This window comes from Alosa pseudoharengus, unplaced genomic scaffold, assembly GCF_046254945.1.
Source record: "Alosa pseudoharengus isolate Yale_2024_CS ecotype anadromous, Long Island Sound unplaced genomic scaffold, YU_APseudo_1.1 YU_APseudo_1.1_scf_66, whole genome shotgun sequence".
NCBI classification, from domain to species: Eukaryota; Metazoa; Chordata; class Actinopteri; order Clupeiformes; family Clupeidae; genus Alosa; species Alosa pseudoharengus.
The window spans coordinates 23,621-45,866 of record NW_027468855.1 but is presented as its reverse complement, the minus strand read 5'-3'; the positions used below and the strand labels follow the sequence as shown (position 1 = coordinate 45,866).

The 22,246-nt window shown below is 38.8% G+C and overlaps 1 long non-coding RNA gene across 2 annotated transcripts; it reads left to right on the top strand.

Moving 5' to 3' along the window:
- Positions 1-4,247: 4,247 nt before the first annotated feature.
- Positions 4,248-9,567, top strand: LOC143109039 (uncharacterized). Of its 2 annotated transcripts, XR_012983796.1 has the most exons (4): positions 4,248-4,486; positions 4,763-5,037; positions 8,771-8,906; positions 9,485-9,567. It is a non-coding gene; the product is annotated as an uncharacterized LOC143109039 (long non-coding RNA). The 2 variants fall into 2 exon arrangements; XR_012983795.1 differs by lacking the exon at positions 4,248-4,486 and having other exon boundaries at positions 4,565-5,037.
- Positions 9,568-22,246: the final 12,679 nt, after the last annotated feature.

Below are 22,246 nucleotides of genomic sequence, written 5' to 3'. Positions count from 1 at the left end.
AGCTGCATCAACTGCCAGTCTCAGGCTTTAAGCATACAAACTGGCCCTATTAAGACTACACATCCTGTTCAACTGCTTCCTCTGCCAAAAACTGTTTCAAAATAAAAGTCCTCACTACAATATTTCACTGTTAAACAATTTAACCCTTTAAACTACTGAACTTTTTAACTGTTCAGCCATTGTAACTGTTACTTGTCATCAACTATGACTCCTACCCACTGTAGTTAGTTAGCATGGTTAGCATAGTTAGCATGTTAGCATGCTAGCATGCTAGCATGTTAACATGCTAGTTAGCATTTTTTGCAAAACTCCTAAAAATGATTAGCTAAGTTAGCTAAGTCACATGGTTAGCATAGTTAGCATGCTAGCATGTTAGCATGCTAGTTAGCATTTTTAGCAAAACTCCTAAAAATGATTAGCTAAGTTAGCTAAGTCACATGGTTAGCATAGTTAGCATGCTAACATGTTAGCATACTAGTTAGCATTTTTTGCAAAACTGCTAAAAATGATTAGATAAGTTAGCTAAGTCACATGGTTAGCATAGTTAACATGCTAGCATGTTAGCATGCTAGTTAGCATTTTTTGCAAAACTACTAAAAATGATTAGCTAAGTTAGCTAAGTCACATGGTTAGCATAGTTAGCATGCTAGCATGTTAGCATGCTAGTTAGCATTTTTTGCAAAACTGCTAAAAATGATTAGCTAGGTAAGCTAAGTCTCATGGTTAACATTGTTAGCATTTTAACATTATTAGCATGCTATTTTTGCATTTTCATGCACTATATTTCCTTCAGGAAATGCTTTTCTAGTTCTTATTCTTCTTCTAACGCACTTAATGCAGCTTCAACCGTTTAACGTAGAAACTTCATTCAAACTATGTTACGTAGGTCTTACTTAGGACATGCCTGCTATGTATTTTTCAGCTTTGTAACTTTTATACTTTTTAAACTATTAATTAAAAACTGTTCAAAATTTCCCCATAGACTTAACATGGGCTGATGACATCACAATAGAGCCGTTAAGCAATTAGAATCCTTTGGCAGGTGTTCGGGCCAGCTCCATCAACTGCCAGTCTCAGGCTTTAAGCATACAAACTGGACCTATTAAGACTACACATCCTGTTCAACTGCTTCCTCTGCCAAAAACTGTTTCAAAATAAAAGTCCTCACTACAATATTTCACTGTTAAACAATTTAACCCTTTAAACTACTGAACTTTTTAACTGTTCAGCCATTGTAACTGTTACTTGTCATCAACTATGACTCCTACCCACTGTAGCTAGTTAGCTAAGTTAGCTAAGTAACTTGGTTAGCATAGTTAGCATGCTAGCATGTTAGCATGCTAGTTAGCATTTTTAGCAAAACTGCTAAAAACGATTAGCTAAGTTAGCTAAGTCACATGGTTAGCATAGTTAGCATGCTAGCATGTTAGCATGCTAGTTAGCATTTTTAGCAAAACTGCTAAAAATGATTAGCTAAGTTAGCTAAGTCACATGGTTAGCATAGTTAGCATGCTAACATGTTAGCATGCTAGTTAGCATTTTTAGCAAAACTGCTAAAAATGATTAGCTAAGTTAGCTAAGTCACATGGTTAGCATAGTTAGCATGCTAGCATGTTAGCATGCTAGTTAGCATTTTTTACAAAACGGCTAAAAATGATTAGCTCAGTTAGCTAAGTCACATGGTTAGCATAGTTAGCATGCTAGCATGTTAGCATGCTAGTTAGCATTTTTTACAAAACTGCTAAAAATGATTAGCTAAGTTAGCTAAGTCACATGGTTAGCATAGTTAGCATGCTAGCATTGCTAACATGCTAGTTAGCATAACTACTAAAAATGAAAACATTAGCTAAGTTAACTAAGTTAAGTATTATCCACCTATTTAACCGTTCAATCATTCCAACTATATTAAACCTTATCTACCAAGCAAATCATTTAACTGTATAAACTATCCACCTATTTAACTGTTCAGTCATTCCAACTATATTAAACCTCATCTACCTAGCAACCAATATAGTTTATATAGTATATATTTTTTGCATTTTCATGCACTGTATTTCCTTCAGGAAATGCTTTTCTAGTTCTTATTATTCCTCTTCTTCTAACGCAGTTAATGCAGCTTCAACCGTTTAACGTAGAAACTTCATTCAAACATTGACGCGTAGGTCTTAATTAGGACATGTGGGCTTTGTATTTTTCAACTTTGTAACTTTTATACTTTTTAAACTATTAATTAAAAACAATCAAAATTTCCCCATTGACTTAACATTGCCCTCTATGACATCACAGCAATTAGAATGTTCTGCCAGGTGGCCAGGCCACCTGTTCAACTGTCAGTTTCTCAGGCTTTAAGCATACAGTATCATTCTATTAAGACTACACATTCTGTTCAACTGTTTCCTCTGTCCACAACTGTTTCAAAATAAAAGTCCTCACTACAATAATTCCCTATTAAATCATTTAACCATATAAACTATCCACCTATTTAACTGCCCAGTCATTCCAACTATATTAAACCTCATCTACCTAGCAACCAATATAGCAACCACCTTAAGTACCCTAGCAACAGCCTTGCAACCACTTCCACAGTTACAACCTAGCAACTAAAATAGCAACCAATGAGTTTAACCTAGCAACCATCATAGCAACCACCACAACTAACCTAGCTACAGCCTAGCAACCACATCATGTACCCTAGCAACAACATAGCAACCATGTCAAATACCCTAGCAACAGCCTAGCAACCACTTCCACAGTTACAACCTAGCAACCAACATAGCAATGAATGAGTTTAACCTAGCAACCAGCATAGCAACCACCACAACTAACCTAGCAACAGCCTAGCAACCACTTAAAGAACACTACCAACAGCCTAGCAACCATGTCAAATACCCAGGCAACAGCCTAGCAACCACTTCCACAGTTACAACCTAGCAATCAACATAGCAACCAATTAGTTTAACCTAGCAACCAGCATAGCAACCACCACAACTAACCTAGCAACAGCCTAGCAACCACTTAAAGAACCCTAGCAACAGCCTAGCAACCATGTCAAATACCCTAGCAACAGCCTAGCAACCACTTCCACAGTTACAACCTAGCAACCAACATAGCAACGAATGAGTTTAACCTAGCAACCAGCATAGCAACCACCACAACTAACCTAGCAACAGCCTAGCAACCACTTAAAGAACACTACCAACAGCCTAGCAACCATGTCAAATACCCAGGCAACAGCCTAGCAACCACTTCCACAGTTACAACCTAGCAATCAACATAGCAACCAATGAGTTTAACCTAGCAACCAGCATAGCAACCACCACAACTAACCTAGCAACAGCCTAGCAACCACTTAAAGAACTCTAGCAACAGCCTAGCAACCATGTCAAATACCCTAGCAACAGCCTAGCAACCACTTCCACAGTTACAACCTAGCAACCAACATAGCAACCAATGAGTTTAACCTAGCAAACAGCATAGCAACCACCACAACTAACCTAGCAACAGCCTAGCAACCACCTCATGTACCCTAGCAACAGCATGTCAAATACCCTAGCAACAGTTTAGCAACCACTTCCACAGTTATAACCTAGCAACCAATGAGATTTACCTAGCAACCATCATACTAACCACCAAAACTACCCTAGCAACAGCCTAGCAACCATGTCAAATATCCTAGCAACAGCCTAGCAACCACTTATACAGTTACAACCTAGCAACCAATTAGATTAACCTTGCAACCAGCATAGCAACCACCATAACTTACAACAGCCTATAAACCATGTCAAATACCCTAGCAACAGCCAATCAACCACTTCCACAGTTACTACCTAGCAACCAATGAGATTAACCTGGCAACCAGCATAGCAACCACCATAAGTGCCCTAGCAACAACCTAGCAACCACCTAAAGTACCGTAGCAAAAGCCTAGGAACCATTTTCACAATGACAACCTAGCAACCAATATAACAACTAACATGATTAAGCCTTGTTAGAATTAGTGTCAACTTTAACATGAGGCTAAAGCTATTTCACTAACCCGAGTTAGCCACATCTACTTCTTGTTGACTTAAACCAGACTTAAATCAGATGGAATATCTGCTCATGTACAACGCTATAGCTAAATAGGTGATTTAGGAATACCTGGTTTACTGTCGTAAAATTAAGGTAAAATTAAAAGAATTTCAAGAAAGAAACTTCAATTTATACACACCATCTGCAGGATTTTGAGTGAAATATAAAGGGGGAAAAAGAAATTGTAGGACTGGTAATGTAGAAATGGTAGAAGATAGTCGTTTGAAATAACATGCTGAATCATAATTTGATATTTTCCTATTTCATTTTTGTCTACTGCTTGTTGGAACATAGTGTCAATAGGCGCATTCAAGATGAACTCTGACTGAGTCCATCTGGCGGCTGTAGACGGCTTGATGAAGTCAGATAATGTCGTATAATCTACCCCTACAACTCTTAAACAACACTTTCATAAGTAAGCCTATAACAATATTCAAAATACAATATTCTCTGATAATGTTCCTCGTTTATTTTAACTGCCCAGCCTTCAATTTGATATGATTGTAGGCCTATATTGGCCTAGTTTAGGCCAATACACTAGGGCTATATTATTTTCTTTTTGTCTATTTAAACTATCATTTTGATTGCTGACAATTGTTTTATTTTATTTTACTTTATTTTCATCTGATTAATATTGATATCATCATTGTTGTTGTTTTTTTTTTTTTTTACTATTTTCTTTATTTTAAAGCACTTTGGATCAACTCTGTTGTGCATTAAGTGACCTGACTTGACCAAACCAGATTCTCTGACCAAACCTACCCATGCTCTTCAGTCAATGACGTCGCTCAGTCTCGCGCTTGACAGCTTGCCTCGGAATCCCTCGTCTACTCCAGCACCAGCTTCATTCTTGTCGTAGCTGCTACTGCTATCTGAGCTGACTGAGTGTCTCGTCGCCTCTATCAAGATTGGAGCCTTCAAAAACTTCGCCCTGAACTTACTGTGACTTTTCACATTATCACAAACGTAAGTTTTATTCTCTTAACGTTAACAAATACACAGGTATTTTAGTAAAGTTAACAGCGTTCTTTGTATCCATAGTTTAAATGAGCCTGGTACGCTGGACTAGCTAACGTTAACTTTCGAGCTAGCACTAACGTTACCGTTAACTTTAACGACCACGTTTATTACTCTAATCATATCACTTTTATTCGACGTATATGTTGTCAAAAACAATGTTTAGGAATTGTTTCCGACAATTGGTAGGGTAGTAACGTTAACGTTACCATAGCGTTAGCTGACTCAACGTCTGTCATTTGGAAATTATCGAAACGTAGTTAGGACCAAAGATTCTAGAGCGCTACGCGCAAGATGGATTACTGGCTGGAAAATACGTTGGATATGTTGAAGTACGTTCTATGACTCTACGGGCGCCATTTTAATAAGCTCAGGTGTCGTCACAGACGCTGGCTACCGTGGGAATCCTATGGCGCTGATCCTAAAATGTTATCAATATTTGTTATTTAAAGCTGTATGTTGAAATTACGAGAAACCCAATAGACCACACCATGTCTAGACCAGTTAAATATATTGTATAAAGACAATGTCGAATTATTTCAGAGGGTAAATTAGGCTAGGGCACTGACATCTGTCCATCATCCACCAAAACTAAACTTAGGCTATACTTGTTCAATAGGCCTATGTTTGGGATATAGCGTCGTTAATGTAATGTCGTTACTTTATTGGGAAACGAAGTAGGCCTAGTCTAAAGGTAAATTTAAATTTCATTAATTCGTTACAGTTACTGAATAACTGTAACGTCCATTCCTGCATTTGGCTACTCACAATATCTGTATAGCCTATTAACTTATTGTCTCCATGATTGCTTATTTAAAATATGGATTAGCCTTGATAGCCTAGGCTACTATTTCATAGAGATGTGCGCTGTGTAGGCTACAGCACACATTCTCTCTTCGCGCCTCTCTCCCTCAAACGGGTTCAACCTGCATCTCCCCTAAGCAAATCAAAACGGTGGCTTGTGCAATAACTGTTCATGCAGACTTCAACTGGCGCGATAGCCTACACAACTTTGCAAAGTCAACTTGATTGTATCTATTTTGAACAAAGTTAGTATTATAGCCTATTTATCACAACGTTGTCTGTCGTGTTGTCAATCGCAAACGCAAATTTATTCAAACGGCTAAGGAATTAACTAAATTTGTGGAGGTCGAAGAGAAAGCATCTGTTTGACATATAGGCCTACGCGTAGCCACGGACGGGCCTAGGCCCGTCTACTTGTCAGTCTTGCCCGTCCGATTAGAGGGCCGTCCTTCGTTTACGCTCACCATCTAATTAAAAAGACGCGCAACAGCCACAGCTCCGCTTAATTGTCAGGTGTGATGAAATGCGTTCATATTCCACTTCTTATGTCATAAACGTTAGATGCCTATGGAAAGGTTTTGTGGTCAGTGTTGCTTCAATTTGTGTTTTAATGTATGCGACGCACCGATGCTGGGTTCATCAGTTTTGCGCAAGTTTAAAACGTTTAGCCGACTGCCTAATTTGTCATTTTCGTTCTATAAGTTCCATTTTTCATGTCATGAATGTAACATGTCTATGATAAGGCTTTGCAGTTGTACAATATGGTCAACCTATTGTCTCAATTGTGATTCATGTGACGTGCGCACCGATGCTGGGTTCATGCACTTGGTCAGCCTAGAACAGGAACATTTTGGAGAGGGAATGAGAGAATGAACGCACGCAAGAAACACTTTTTAATTAGGCCTAAACGTAGGCCTAATTTACAAAGACATCGTAAAACACTGAAAGTTAATATTTACACCACGGGTCTCACGTCGCTAAGCTCAGTTGCGTGCTGCCCTCTTTTGAGCTTGCCAGAGGCTTAAGATGCACAATTGCGCAGCCTATAATACAAAGTAAATAGGCCTAAAGCTTAATTAAATAAAGGCATGTGCTTACGCGGCCTATAAGTAAAGAAAATACCCTTGCCATAATTTGAGGGTTTACAGTAGGCCTAAATAATAGGACTACAGCTATTTTATAAATCAAGCAAATTGTTTTCAATATTGCACAAATTAAGTTCAACGGTTACATTTATCTGGACGTGTTTTAAGTTGGCTGCAGCCTGTAAATAGGCTAATGATTTTTGAAAACGAACTTCTGTGGTCATATACATTTTACAGGCAAGCAGGACAATTTAGGAGTTTTTGACTGCATGGAAACGATAGTGTCAAGCACGGTTGTGTTTAGCCTAGGCCTACCATTTGCATTTATTTAAGTTATGAACATCAGACGCTTGAGTAAAATCTCGACCTTATTAGTGATTGATAGCCTATCTTATGCGCTGTGTTTAAGCAGGCCGTGAACAAAGGGTTAACTTATAGCCTACAGGTAGAAAAAAAAAAAATGGTGATAATATAACGTTAACTAAGTTAGTTTGCCTGCTAGCTAGCTTATCAGTAGGCTATACAGTCTCTCAATGGGAATGTATGTGATCTATTTACCAGTGCAATAGCTACTTCTGTCTGAATAATAGGCTATTTACCTCTCCTTATTCAGTGTAATCTTGGAAAAAGATCAATCGGGCCTTTCACACTGTCAGTTCTTGCAGTTCATTACCGAGAAAGAAAAAAAAAAACGCTGGCAAAGTTTAAAACAGCCGTTCAGGTGGGCTCATAGTATTGGAACTGTATATGAAATTTTGCGCTGAGCTTATTAAAATGGCGCCCTGTCAGGCTCAGAGCGTACTTCATGCCTATGACGTAACTGATCTATCTTGCTCCGCTCTAGAATCTTTGGTTAGGACTTCTATAAGTTACATTGCTCGCTATCTGAGGTAAAGTTTGGCTGCTAACGTGGCTAGCTAACGTTATGCCTAGCTATTATTTACTTTAAATAGACATGTACTTTGTGTGACATTCATTATTACATAAACAACGTCTATGAATTATGTCCGACAATTGGTCGGGTAACGTTAGTAGCTGCTAGCTAACGTTATAGTTGACTGGTGAAGTCTGCCATTCGGAAATTATGGAAACGTAGACTAGCTAACTGTAGCCTACATTGCTCGCTAACGTTACGTTGTCTTGGAATGAAGTTTGGCAGCTAACGTGCCAACTACAACAACGTCTATGAACTATGCCCCACAGTTGGTCAGGTAGTAGTATAGTTGACTCGTGAAGTCTTGACATTTGGAAACTATCAATAGTTTATGCTATAACACTGCGGCAACACAGAAAGGTCAGGGCCACAACGCAAAACCGCGACCGAAATGAAAGGGTTAACGTTAACGCACGGAAGCGTTTGACAGTATGCCTTGAACTAGCTAGGACGTTAACGTTACCTAAGGCCGGCTAGATTTGGCCAACATGCCCGTAATATGAACCTCCATAGGCATATGGGCAATGGACAACAGGATGATAAAACACAAAAATCTACCCTAATCCAATGCTATCACATATTTTCTAACTTTATGGTGGCGGAAAAATAAGACATCTAGAAATTCATAGCCTATCAACATACTGGCCCAATTCTTTTCTGATTAGAATGTTACAGACTTATTTCTAAGTGTGCCCCTAATATTTGTGTCGAGTACATTTTATGCTATTTAACCTAAAGGTACTACTTGGTCACACAGATGAGAGGTTGTACTGCATTTTGTTAATTTAACATAATTGTGTTGCATTGTAATGTTATAGCAGTGGTTACGGTTTCACACAATTGTCTTTATTCAAAACAGAAAGCAATTGTCTTTTTAAAGACTTCCTCCATCTCCACCTTCCCTTGTGCTGCGGCAGTCTTTGCCACAAAAACACTGCATCTCAAGACTCCCATCTCCCATCCTGTCTTCCCTTGCTGTGCTGCAGACTTTTAAGGTATGTCTTTTTATTATTTTTTACTGCTAGACCAGCTATGCTGCTTGCTTACACTTTTTTTTTTGCTTACACAAACATGTAAATTGTGTTTTACTTGATGGGGAAGAAAAATAGCTACTTCACTGATTTGGTGTAGGCCTATTGTAACCTATGGAGGCAATTTGAATGACAGAACTAGCAAGCTAGTTAAACTAGTTGATTTGCAGGTTGCTTGTCTTGATGTCAGAACGCTCAGTCCTCCATATTCTTAAGTGCCTACCATATCGGCATCGACAACTACAAATGTGTCCAAACTTTTTCTTTAACAATTAACCATCACATACAGTAAATCTAAGGGTGACTACAGACAATCTAATGTGCAGCTGCCTACAAAGTCTGGTCCTGAACAGTATAATATACAGCTGAATTTTGTATTAGTTTTCTTTGCTCCCTTCGCTTAATTCATCCTACGTCATTAAAACCAACCTATCATTAAAATTTATAGAACCAAGAAAGCAGCAATGTTGCCATGTGTGTTGCTGCTTATTTTTGGAAGTGTGTAACGTGTGTTTTTTTTTTCTTTTTTGTTTGCCTTTTAGGCTTGTTCCAGACCAGCCCTGTCAAAGTGGTGTCTGCGTGTCACTTGTGACGCTGCCGGTCATCGTCTGCAGCACCCTGCACTGCACTGCACGGCACTCATATCCCACTAACTCCTACCTGCAAACATATCTACGACAAGAACCTAACACTTCCTGAGAACATATCTGACTGCACATAATATACTCTTGACTCCTTTGAATCCTTTGACTCCTTTGAATCCTTTGACTCCTTTGAACTCTTTTGAGATTGAAACGCACTTTGAATCATATCATATTGAGACTCTGAATCCCACTCATACACATACCTGCAAACATATTACCGACAAGAATTGACCACTTTCTGATCATACATACCTGGCTACACACACTGAATACTGCTCTGAATCATATTGAGACTCTGAACCAACAGAACATAACTGTTGTGAATTGTGAACTATTCACATACAGAACTATTACTGTGAATTATACATACCTGTGAAACGTTTATATATTTCAATAATACCTGTCAAAGTTGTTTTTGCTGTTATACCTACTTTTAGACCTGGCCTGTGCTGCAAGACTGAACCTGGGCTGTGTGAGGACTTTTTGAGATTCCATCCTAGTTCTGCATAAAACTGATCATCTCAAGAGCTTCCTCTCATTCTTCATCAGTGTCATCAAGTGTTACCTCTACCTATCAGTTCCAGTGCCATATTCAGAATTGCCATTGATAAACAAAATACGCATTAAGATAAAATTGAGGATAGTTTCATAATTTAATAATTAAACTGAGGTAAATATTGTGTGTGAAGGTGAAAATTGTAATTTTGTACTTTTGACAGCCAGCTTGTTATTTATTGGGTGTCAAGCATATTCTAATCAATTCGTTTTAATTCTTTGCTTAGCAACATTTCATTTTTGGGCCCACTAATTATTGTAATAAACCACTGAAATAAATACTAGTGTTTGTATATTGAGTTTATTAACATTTGATCTCATCTAACTGTTTTATATACTCAGATTAAGTAACCTGTGAGTAGAACAGTAAGTTTTATTGTATAATCTGATAAGCAATAATTTGTACAACCAATATTAGACTTAACTTGACCAGTAGACTATATTAAGCAAAGATTATAGCATTTTGAAACATGCCAAGGAAAGGCCGTCGTTCAGAGGCTCAAAAGAGACGTTGGCGTAAGTTGGACCTCTCTGAAGTTGAACCACATCAGTCTTCATTAGACCAGAGTGACTTCAATGAGAGAGAACAGGTAAATGAGGTTACTAGTGTTTTCCGCATGAACATGGAGCAGAGAGCCATCACATGTGTTCAAGCAACTCATAGCCAACGTGATGTAAGGTATGGGAACAACAGTAACAAGCAGTGCACCTGCAATTCCCTGGTATTTCTGGCAACTCTCCATTACAGAACTGAGCTCAACAGTGATGATCTTGACTATGTTTTGCAAAAAGGTAACTTGATGTACAGTGAAGCACTAGTAAGGTTGAGCGTGAGAGGCAATGAAGCACCCGACCACTTGGCTCTTGATGAATTACCTGATAGTGTTGAGATCTATGGACAGATGTATCATATTGAGAAGTGCCCGTCACGGTATGGTTATTTTAGGCAAGATGGACCTGATGGTGTGGACTTTCTACAGCTTTCTGAAAGACTGCATTGTTTGTCAAATGATGTAAAGTTTGCGCTGCTAACTGTAGGTAGCACAACAATAGCTTTGTTTAGAGATGATGATAAATATGGAGTTTTTGATCCACACTCAAGAACACCTCACGGATTTCTAGCAAACAATGGCACTGCTGTGATGTTGACCTTTGTCAGCTTGAGTGACGTGATTGATCATCTGCTTGCATTCTGGACATTACTTGAAGCACCTGATGAATGGGTTTATGAGTTAATGCCAGTGTTATTTACATCTGAGTGTAATAATGGACAAGGGAGCCACACTGACAATGTGCAACCTGCTCAGACTGCAGAGTTCCCAGCTCCAGCCATTTCTGAGAATTCACTTACTAAATGTGATAAGAATCGCAGGCGCAGAAAAGCTGCCAAAGCACAAAAGGATATGACCTGCAGTGAGAACAACAGAATCAGACAGCGAAAATATTATGAACAGAATAGAATGAAAAAAATAGAATATGAAAGAAAGAGGTATGCAAACTGCATTCAACACAGTAAGACATCTTACCTCAGAGATCTTTACAGGCATAATCTTACCTATAAGTTGAAAAAAAACTTATACGACAAAAGCCGGTACTGTGACCCGAATTTTAGATCAAGGAAGCAGGCTTACATACGGAAACGCTACTTAATTGACCTCAAATTTAAATCGAGGCAGAAGGCTTACGTACAGAATCGTTATGCCCATAATATGACCTATCGATTAAAACAGAAGAGTCACATGCAGAAACATTATTCCGAGAATATAACGTATCGATGCACCAAGAAGACTGACATGCAGCGATACTTCCAAGATCCGAATTTTCGTTCAAGACAGAAGTTGACCATGAAACATCACTATGCAAATGATCCAACATACAGGCAGAAAAAAAAGGAAACCTTCACTGACAGATACAGAAATGACCCTTTATTCAGGCATTATCGTTCTCTACAAAAAAAGAAGAATGCAGGTGTGGGCCTAAACAACAGTTTCCAGAGAATGATTCACAAAATGCGTTGTGCTTTACATATACAACGTAAATATCGAAATCTTACACGCCTGTCTGGACTTCAATCAGAGCATGAGGTTGAACAACAGTCAACACCAACAGAAAGCACCATTTTGCATGATGCCATCGCATCTTTTCGAATGGATGTACAGAACGGCCCTACGTTTGTTTGCACAGTGTGTCACAGAGCTTTGTTTTATAATCAGGTAAAAGAGTGCAATCATGAATGTTATAAAAAGAATCGAGCCATGGTTGATCGATGCTTAACAGGCAAATATTTACATACATGCAGCGAGCAGTGCAGTGCACTTGAATCATGTTGTGCACCAGATGAAAAGACAGAGTGGATTTGTTACAGCTGTGATGAAAACTTGAAGATGGGGAAAATGCCAGCCATTGCTGTAAACAATATGTTAGAGCTATCACCAATTCCTCCAGAGCTCAGTAATCTTAATATACTTGAAAGGCACATCATAGCACGGTACATACCATTTGCAAAAATAATCAGTCTTCCCAAAGGCCAGCAGAAATTAATACATGGTGGAATTGTTTGCGTACCTTCAGACATTGAATCAACAGTCAATGCTTTGCCTAGACCTAGCAGCCAGTCGCAGCTTTTGAAAGTGAAGTTGAAAAGAAGAATGAATTATACAGGGCATTACCAGTTCCAAACTGTAGACATGACCAAAGTATTACATGCCTTATCAAAACTGAAAGATATGCATTCAGAGTACAAGGACATAACCATAACTAATGAAACACAAGCTTTTGAGGATGGAATGAGTAGCTTGACAGATGAAAATGATGTCAGTGCTGCAGGGGAGGTTGATCTAATGGAGACTGATGCAGTGGATGAGTGTGACATTACTGACCCAGGACATTCAGAAATAAATAGTGAAGGCAATCAGTTTAATAATGAAACCCATGAGTTACATGATAACCAAGATTCACTTGACACTGAGCAGGACACAAGTCAGCAAAATGGTGGATGCTCTATAGATTCATGCTTACAGCCAGCTGATATTGCACAGGAAATGATAACATTTGGTGAAGGTATATTCACTGTGGCACCAGCTGAAGGAAACAGACCAGTGAGTTTTTTCAGAGTTCCTAAACTAGAGGCAATGGCTTTCCCTGTTCAGTTCCCCACTGGAATGAACACTTTGGATGAAACACAAAGACCAATGAAATTATCGCCAAGCAGATATTTCAATGCACGTCTATTTTGTGTTGACAATCGATTTGCTCTCGACTCCAATTACATTTTTTTCTCACAATTTATCACAGAAATGCATTTGGCAAAGTCTTCTATGTCTATTCAACTGCGTAAAGGAAAACCTATGACCAGAGATGGACGCAAAATCACTGCAAGAATGCTCCAAGACAAACGTGAAGTGGAAAAACTGGTACGCAACAGAGATGCCACTCGATTCATGCAACCTTTGAGAGGAACACCTGCCTACTGGGAAAAAACCCTCAGAGACCTCTTTGCAATGCTTCGCCAGCTGGGTACCCCAACATTCTTCTGTACATTTAGTGCTGCTGAAATGAGATGGCCAGAGGTCATACAAACAATAAAGGCACAGCAAGGAGAGCAGGTTGACTTTTCTGAGCTCGACTGGGCATCAAAATGTGAGATTTTACGTAGTAATCCTGTCACCACCATGCGCATGTTTGACAAGCGTGTTGATGCACTTCTCAGACACCTACTTTTGTCACCAGCACAGCCCATCGGTGAGGTCATTGACTATTTTTTTCGAGTGGAGTATCAAGCTAGAGGTTCGCCTCATATACATATGTTGGTTTGGTGTAAGAACGCGCCTGTATTTGAGGAGGACCCAGATGAGAAAGTGTGTGAATTTGTGGACAAGTACATAACATGTCAGCTGCCTGACCCAAATACAGACCCTGAGCTTTTCAAAATAGTGACAGAGGTGCAAACCCACAGCAAAAGGCACTCCAAGTCATGTAAGAAAGGAAATAAGCACTGTCGGTTTGGATTTCCGAAACAGCCTGTCGAGAGCACATTTATAACACGCCCAATGCCAGCAGAGCTCATGGACGAATCTGACGATGAATCTGATCATGACCGTTCTTCCATGTCTCCTGAAGATGCCAAAACTAAGCTGAGGCCTTTATGGGAATTGCTGAATAATCCAACAACATCATTTGAAAGCATTCCACAGCTACTTGCCCAATGCAACTTAAGCTATGAGGAATACCTAAACTGTGTCAGTTCATTAACAACATCCAGTGTGCTAGTAATGAAGCGCCAACCAAAGGACTGCTGGATTAATGGCTATAATGAACATTTGTTAAGGGCCTGGAATGCAAACATTGATATTCAGTTCATCCTGAACCCTTATTCCTGTCTGATGTACATCTTGTCATACATTTCCAAAGCTGAACATGAGATGAGTGAGTATTTGAAAAGAGTTGTCTCTGATACTTCTCAATCCAATACCTCTGACTGTGAGGAAATGAAACAAATCATGCAAGCATACTCCAAAAACAGAGAGGTTAGTGTTCAAGAGGCTGTTGCACGAGTCTGTAGCTTGAAACTGAAGTCTTGCTCTCGAAACGTGATATTTATACCCACTGATGACAATGCTTTGAAAATGAGCGTCCCTTTAAGGTACCTGAGTGACAGAATCCCTGATTCAGAGAATGTTTGGATGTCCGGAATGGCAGACAAATACAAAAACAGACCAGATACACCAGAGTTTGCGACAATGTTTATGGCAGAGTTTGCTTCCACTTATAGAATTGTGTATGGAAGGCAGAAACAAGGAAAAAAGGTTTTGCCACTTCAAAATGAAATGGGCTTCATTCAGAAGCGAACGAAAGGAAAGCCTGCCATTATCAGATACGCTCGATTTTCTGAGCAAAAAGCTCCAGAGAAATTCTATGGCACATTGCTCAAGCTGTACCTCCCTTATCGTTCAGATTCACAGCTGAAACCCAGAGGTTTTCCAACATATGAGTCATTTTACACATCAGGTTCTATACGTCTTCCTGGAAGAGACTATAATGAGAGAGTAGTTTCTGTTGTCAAGGAGAACAGGTCACAATTTGAAAAGAACAGTGATGCAATAGAGAAAGCTATTGAGAACATAGAAGAAAATGGACCTATGGAGGATGCATGGACAACACTTGCACCTGAGACAGAGCTTCTTCGGCTTGAGTGCATTTCTGAGCGTGAGGAAATAAATCCAGACGAAATGAATGAACGGGATGACATTCCTGAATATAGCTCAAGTACCACAGACAGAGGAAGTGCAGCACCAATGTTTGAGGCTCCTCAAATAGACCCTACTGTAGTCCGTAACATGTATCAAAATCTAAATCAAACACAGGCATCTATATTCTATACAGTGCGTAAGTGGTGCATAAGACGTGTGTGTGGACAGAGTGCCGATCAGTTTTTTTACTTCGTCACTGGTGGAGCTGGAACTGGCAAATCTCACCTTATCAAATGCATCTACACAAAGGCATCAAAGATACTCCGCAAGTTACCCCGCATCACAGAGGAAAGAGACATGTCCATGCCCACCGTCCTTCTCACAGCATTTACTGGCACAGCAGCTTTTAACATATCTGGCAAGACACTGCATTCTGTCCTGAAACTGCCAAGAAGCCTTAAACCACCTTACCAGTGTCTTGGAAACCGTCTAGATGAAGTGAGAGCAACCTTGTCCAATGTTGAAATAATTGTCATTGATGAAGTGTCCATGATATCAAAATCACTCTTTGCATATGTCAATTGGAGACTGCAAGAAATCAAAGGCAGCAAGAAACCCTTTGGCGGAGTCTCAATCCTGGCCTGTGGTGATTTCAACCAGATAAGTCCCCCCGGTAAAGCCAAACCTCTCTGTGTGTTTGAAGATCATGTTCTTGATATCTGGAAGGATCGATTCCAAGTAGTCACTCTCACAGAAATCATGCGCCAGAAAGACGATGTGCCATTTGCTGAGCTGCTCAACAGGATAAGGGTGAAACGTAAAGGAGAGGCATTATCTGAAGCAGACAGAGCTCTACTTGGCCAGGCCATATGTCAACCTGATGACTGTCCCAAAGACATTCTGCATGTTTTTGCTACAAATAAACAAGTAAACCAACACAATGCAAACACAATATCTACTCTATACTCTGAACTGGTCAACATTGATGCACATGACTATAAGAAAGATCTACGAACTGGTCAGATGGAAAGGCAGAGAGCACCTTTTGAAGGACGTAAAGGGGATTTACCAGACAGACTACAAGTTGCTAACGGTGCACGTGTGATGCTCATGAGAAACATAGATGTGGAAGATGGACTGGTGAATGGTTCATTTGGAAAGATTGGTAAAATTGTTTATCACGTCCAAGATGGGAGATCAGTTGTAAAAATGCTTGGTGTTGAACTGGACAGTCCCAATGCAGGGCAAAGACATCGCAATAAGGGACCAGAAGGACCAGACAATTTGGTATATATTGAAAGAGTAGAGGAACCTCTTAGTAAAAAGGGTGTAGTTCGTCACCAATTTCCGATGACTCTAGCCTTTGGTTGTACCATACACAAATGTCAAGGCATGACGACAGTTTCTGCAGTGGTCTCAATGCAGCGTATATTTGAACCTGGTATGGCATACGTTGCTCTCAGCAGAACTACCTCACTACATGGTCTACGCATAGTTGATTTTGATGAAAACCAAATATATGCTGATCCAGAAGTCACAGTTTCTGTGGACAGTATGCAAAAAGTTGAATTTGGAAAAGCCATGCCCCTTCTTCACTGCCTCCCCACTCTGAGATCACCATCTTTAACACTAATCCATCACAACACCGAAGGACTGTCAGCCCACATTGATGATGTGAAGAGACATCATGAACTGTGCCTCGCAGACATTTTGTGTTTTACTGAAACACACCTTTTTGGCACATTTGTCCCAGAAAATATCCAGTTGGAAAACTATCAAATGTATAAGCGCAACAGACATGTGTCATACTCTACTCTTTCGCATTTTGCACAGAAAAATGGTGGGGGAGTTGCTATGTTTGTAAAAAACCTTGTTCAAGCCCATCATGTGCCATACATACAGGGTGTGACTGATCTCGAATTCCTAGTATTGAAAGTTGTTGCTCCAGTTCCACTACTAATTGCAGTGATTTACAGACCACCAGATTACAACACAAACCTATTTTTGCCAAATCTCAGTAATTTACTGGAGTCTTTACATGTTATTGCTGATAGTCCAGTTATAGTCTGTGGGGATTTTAATGAGGACATGTTGACCAATGGAAGGAAGCCAATCTATGAGTTGTTCCAGTCTAAAGGATTCACAAATCTCATTACCACCTCCACCACTGAGAAGAACACATTGTTGGACAACATCTTTATCTCTGATCCTCAGCACATGTTCTACAAACATATTACAGTTATCATGATCCTGTGTTCTGTATTCTTAATTAATTTCAATACATCATTTGACACTGCTCTAATTCGTTATATATCAACTTTAGAATGAGGGGAAAACATTAATGAAATATGATGTACATTTTTTGTCAAAAAGTGATTAACAATTGTGCAATGTAAACAGGTTACCAAAATCAGGGTTGTACCATAGTCAAATATAAAATTCCATGACTTTTCCCAGACAAAAAACTGAATTTCAATGACTTACTTTAGATCAAATGGTACAATATATCGACCAATGATTTCAGATTGTGTAGCGTCCAAGAATCTTTTACTTTTTTAGAGCGGGAGATGAACAAATGGACATTGAATAATTCAAAGTTGGGCTACTGAAACAATAAAGCTGTCCTCCAAAGAGGAGGGGTGGTGGTGGGTTAATATAAACCTGACTGTACTACTGAGACCACTAGCATGTCTACCTGGATCATAGCTAAGCATATTTAAGCTTCCCCATGAGCTTAATATCCACCAAATTATATTTTACATTCTCCTCCATCTTCGCCCACTTAAAGCTTTACAGTGCTTGAGAGTATTGCCTGATAGTAATATTTAAGATTGATGTTTATGTATACATATTACATCCAGACCTGGGACAATGTCAGGTTTTTATACTGTTTTTACTGTTTTTAGCTGAACTGAATAATGAAATAGACCTTTGACTGCTTGTTTTCAATATCAAGATTGAGATCAGGATTATAATGCTATTTAATCGAAGGTCAAAGACTTCACACTCCAGTGGCTATTTTACTTGTATAGATTTGTGCTCTATGAACTGTCTCTGCCTGAATTTGAGGCTAATGATTTTGGAGGGATCTAAACATCAAACCTTTTACACGCTGACAATTTGAAACAGAAGTTTGTCTAAACTTAATTGGTTTCCATTATCTTCCACTCTGCTCACCACTCTCTCTACTCAGCCTAACTAGCTCCACCTGTCTCTGCTCTGCTCTGATTACTCTGCCAGCTGCGCCTCATTACCCACTAACCTCTCCCAGAATTTAAAGCCCTGTCTGTGCTCTGCTCTGATTACTCTGCCAGCTGCGCCGCATTACCCACTAACCTCTCCCAGTATTTAAAGCCCTGTCTTTCAGCTCTCCTTTGACAGATCGTCTGTAAAGCTCACACCCTAAACCTGTTTCCCCCCCCCCAGGACTTCTGGACCACCCACCAACCGGCTTCATAGGACCGCCTCGCTGCCACTGGGGGGGGACACAGACACAGCACATTGGATGGAACCCCTGTAACCCCGGGAACCCCTGGAGCCTTCACTCACTCCCTACTTCCCTTTCCCCTGAAGTTCAATAAATTTTCTGGTGTGACGCAATTGTGGTCCTCTGGTTGTCTGTCCGAACCGTGACATCTCATTCAATACCATATGAAGGAAAATGACATTGGATGTTTAAACTAAATTTCTCTCTTTCACTTACTCCCTCATTGGTACTAGTTAGTGCATGAACTATATTATAAATCGAATCTCTTACATTACGTCTGTATTCAATTTCACATCTTTGCAATTTTGCATTTTCATGCACTGTATTTCCTTCAGGAAATGCTTTTCTAGTTATTCTTCTTCTAACGCACTTAATGCAGCTTCAACCGTTTAACGTAGAAACTTCATTCAAACTATGTTACGTAGGTCTTACTTAGGACATGGGTGCTATGTATTTTTCATCTTTGTAACTTTTATACTTTTTAAACTATTAATTAAAAACTAATCAAAATTTCCCCATAGACTTAACATGGGCTGATGACATCACAATAGAGCCGTTAAGCAATTAGAATCCTATGGCAGGTGTTCGGGCCACCTGCATCAACTGCCAGTCTCAGGCTTTAAAGCATACAAACTGGCCCTATTAAGACTACACATCCTGTTCAACTGCTTCCTCTGCCAAAAACTGTTTCAAAATAAAAGTCTTCACTACAATATTTCACTGTTAAACAATTTAACCCTTTAAACTACTGAACTTTTTAACTGTTCAGCCATTGTAACTGTTACTTGTCATCAACTATGACTCCTACCCACTGTAGCTAGTTAGCTAAGTTAGCTAAGTAACATGGTTAGCATAGTTAGCATGCTAGCATGTTAGCATTCTAGTTAGCATGCTAGTTAGCATTTTTAGCAAAACTGCTAAAAATGATTAGCTAAGTTAGCTAAGTCACATGGTTAGCATAGTTAGCATGCTAACATGTTAGCATGCTAGTTAACATTTTTTACAAAACTGCTAAAAATGATTAGCTAAGTAAGCTAAGTCACATGGTTAGCATAGTTAGCATGCTAACATGTTAGCATGCTAGTTAGCATGTTTTGCAAAACTGCTAGAAATGATTAGCTAAGTTAGCTAAGTCACATGGTTAGCATAGTTAGCATGCTAACATTTTAGCATGCTAGTTAGCATTTTTTGCAAAACTGCTAAAAATAATTAGCTAAGTTAGCTAAGTCACATGGTTAGCATAGTTAGCATGTTAACATGTTAGCATGCTAGTTAGCATAACTTAAAAATGTTTAGTGAAGTTAGCTAAGTCACATGGTTAATATAATTAGCATGTTAGCATGCTAATTAACATAGTTATCATAACTAATAACAATGATTAGCTAGGTTAGCTAAGTCATATGGTTAGCATAGTTAACATTTTAACATTGTTAGCATGCTAGTTAGCATGGTTACTTGGTTAACATTATTATCTTTGTTAACATAGTTAGCATAACTACTAGCAAACATTGGAGCCATTCCAACTGTTAGTTATCGTCAACTATCTGCCTAAATAATTTAACCATTTCAATTATCAACCTATTTAACTGTTCAGTCATTCCAACTATAGTAAACCTTATCTACCAAGCAAATAATTTAACCATATGAACTCATCATATTTTTGCGTTTTCATGCACTGTATTTCCTTCAGGAAATGCTTTTCTAGTTGATTATGAGATTGACATTTTTAGATAATTTACAAATTGTTTATTAACATATAAAAGACTAAGATGCAACTTCATAATAGCCATTAAAAAAAAGGTTTGATGCAATAATTTCCCATCAATTAATTATAAAATGTACATTTTTAGATAGTTTACAAATGATTTACTACCAAATAAAAGACTACGACCCAACTTTATCATAGCCATCTGAAAAACAAATTTGTAACAAATTTGTAATTGTTTTTCTAACTAACTGTTATCAATAGAACATCATTTATAGTTCAATAGTTAATCAACCTATGTAATATCCATAGGTGTTGTGTATATGGCTATGTAAAGGCCTACGATCAACATTATAATCATTAACAATAACTCAATATATCATTATTAATAATATGATATTTGCAATAATAATGTAGCTTATTAATATAAAATAAATTGAAATCAAGCTATCACTAAACTGATATTTTTTAGTATGTTATATATAAATAAATTGTTTATTTTTTCATAAGCTGATAATAAAGTATTTGTAAGTTATGTATTTAGTAATCATTGATTGTTATCTACAAATGATTAAGTTATGATTATTAAGTGATTAAATATTTTATTATAGTTGCAAAATAAAGCATCAATTAACCATTTATAACGGATGGTTATTATAAAGTGCTACCACCACCCACTTGTACAACAGTAATTAGTGGTTGTAGCATGCAGCCCCACAAAGTATTGACCATAGTCAGCGTGGCCTCATTTTTGAGAGCCCCTCTCATTTGTTGACCCCGTTTGCACCAGCAGCAGTTCTATGAGAACGCTTACCATAGCCTTTTCCCATATGCAAAGATAATTATCTTTTTTTTCTGCGTGTGTAAATCACCATCCTAATTATACTGAGGCCTCAGGGCTAAAGTGGTGACATACATGAAGTTTGTCTTCCTTGTCTTGAATAATAAATTCAGTAACATGTGGGTAATCAAGATTAACCCTATGTTAATATCACAAGCCAATACTCACATTACATTATAAACAACGAATGATCTCAACAAAGGAACAAACGCTCTGATAGAAGCCTTGTTTCTCATCTATACTGATATTTAAATGACTGCAACACCTATTGCAGATGACATGAGACCAGCGTAACAGGTCTCCCTGCTGCCCAGCTTTCAAGTCTCCAACGGTCCGTCAACTTCCAAAAAGATGGAGTGGGAGAAGTGATTGTTGAGGTCATCGCTTCAGGTCTTCTGACCTTGCCACCTTGTCCTCCATTAGCCTGCCCCCAACACTCCCCTATCTGTAGCTCTGTCACCATCAGTCCCACCACACTCAGCTGGCCTCAGGGGCACTCTGCAAACCAGGGGAGGGGAATCTTAGGATGAAGGGGTCCCTGAAGAGGTCTCTTCATGTTCCCATGAGTCAGTGATTAGTAATATGTTGAAAAGAGTTCTGAGCCAACTTTGTAGCGATGCTATCACTTATTACTGGCAGACTTGTGACTTTATATGGTCAAAACAGTATTTAGATTATTTAACTTGATGCAGTTCATTTAATGTGCTAAAAGAACATTTTGTTTATGCAGATAAAGAAAATGGTAAATATTAAAATGAATGAACAAATAAAAAAATCACTGACACTATACTCACACCATTTTTCCTACCAGAGATTCGCCAATTGCAGGCTTCCTTGATGACTATGCATATGTGGTGGCTTGACTGCTGGACCTCTTCGAGGC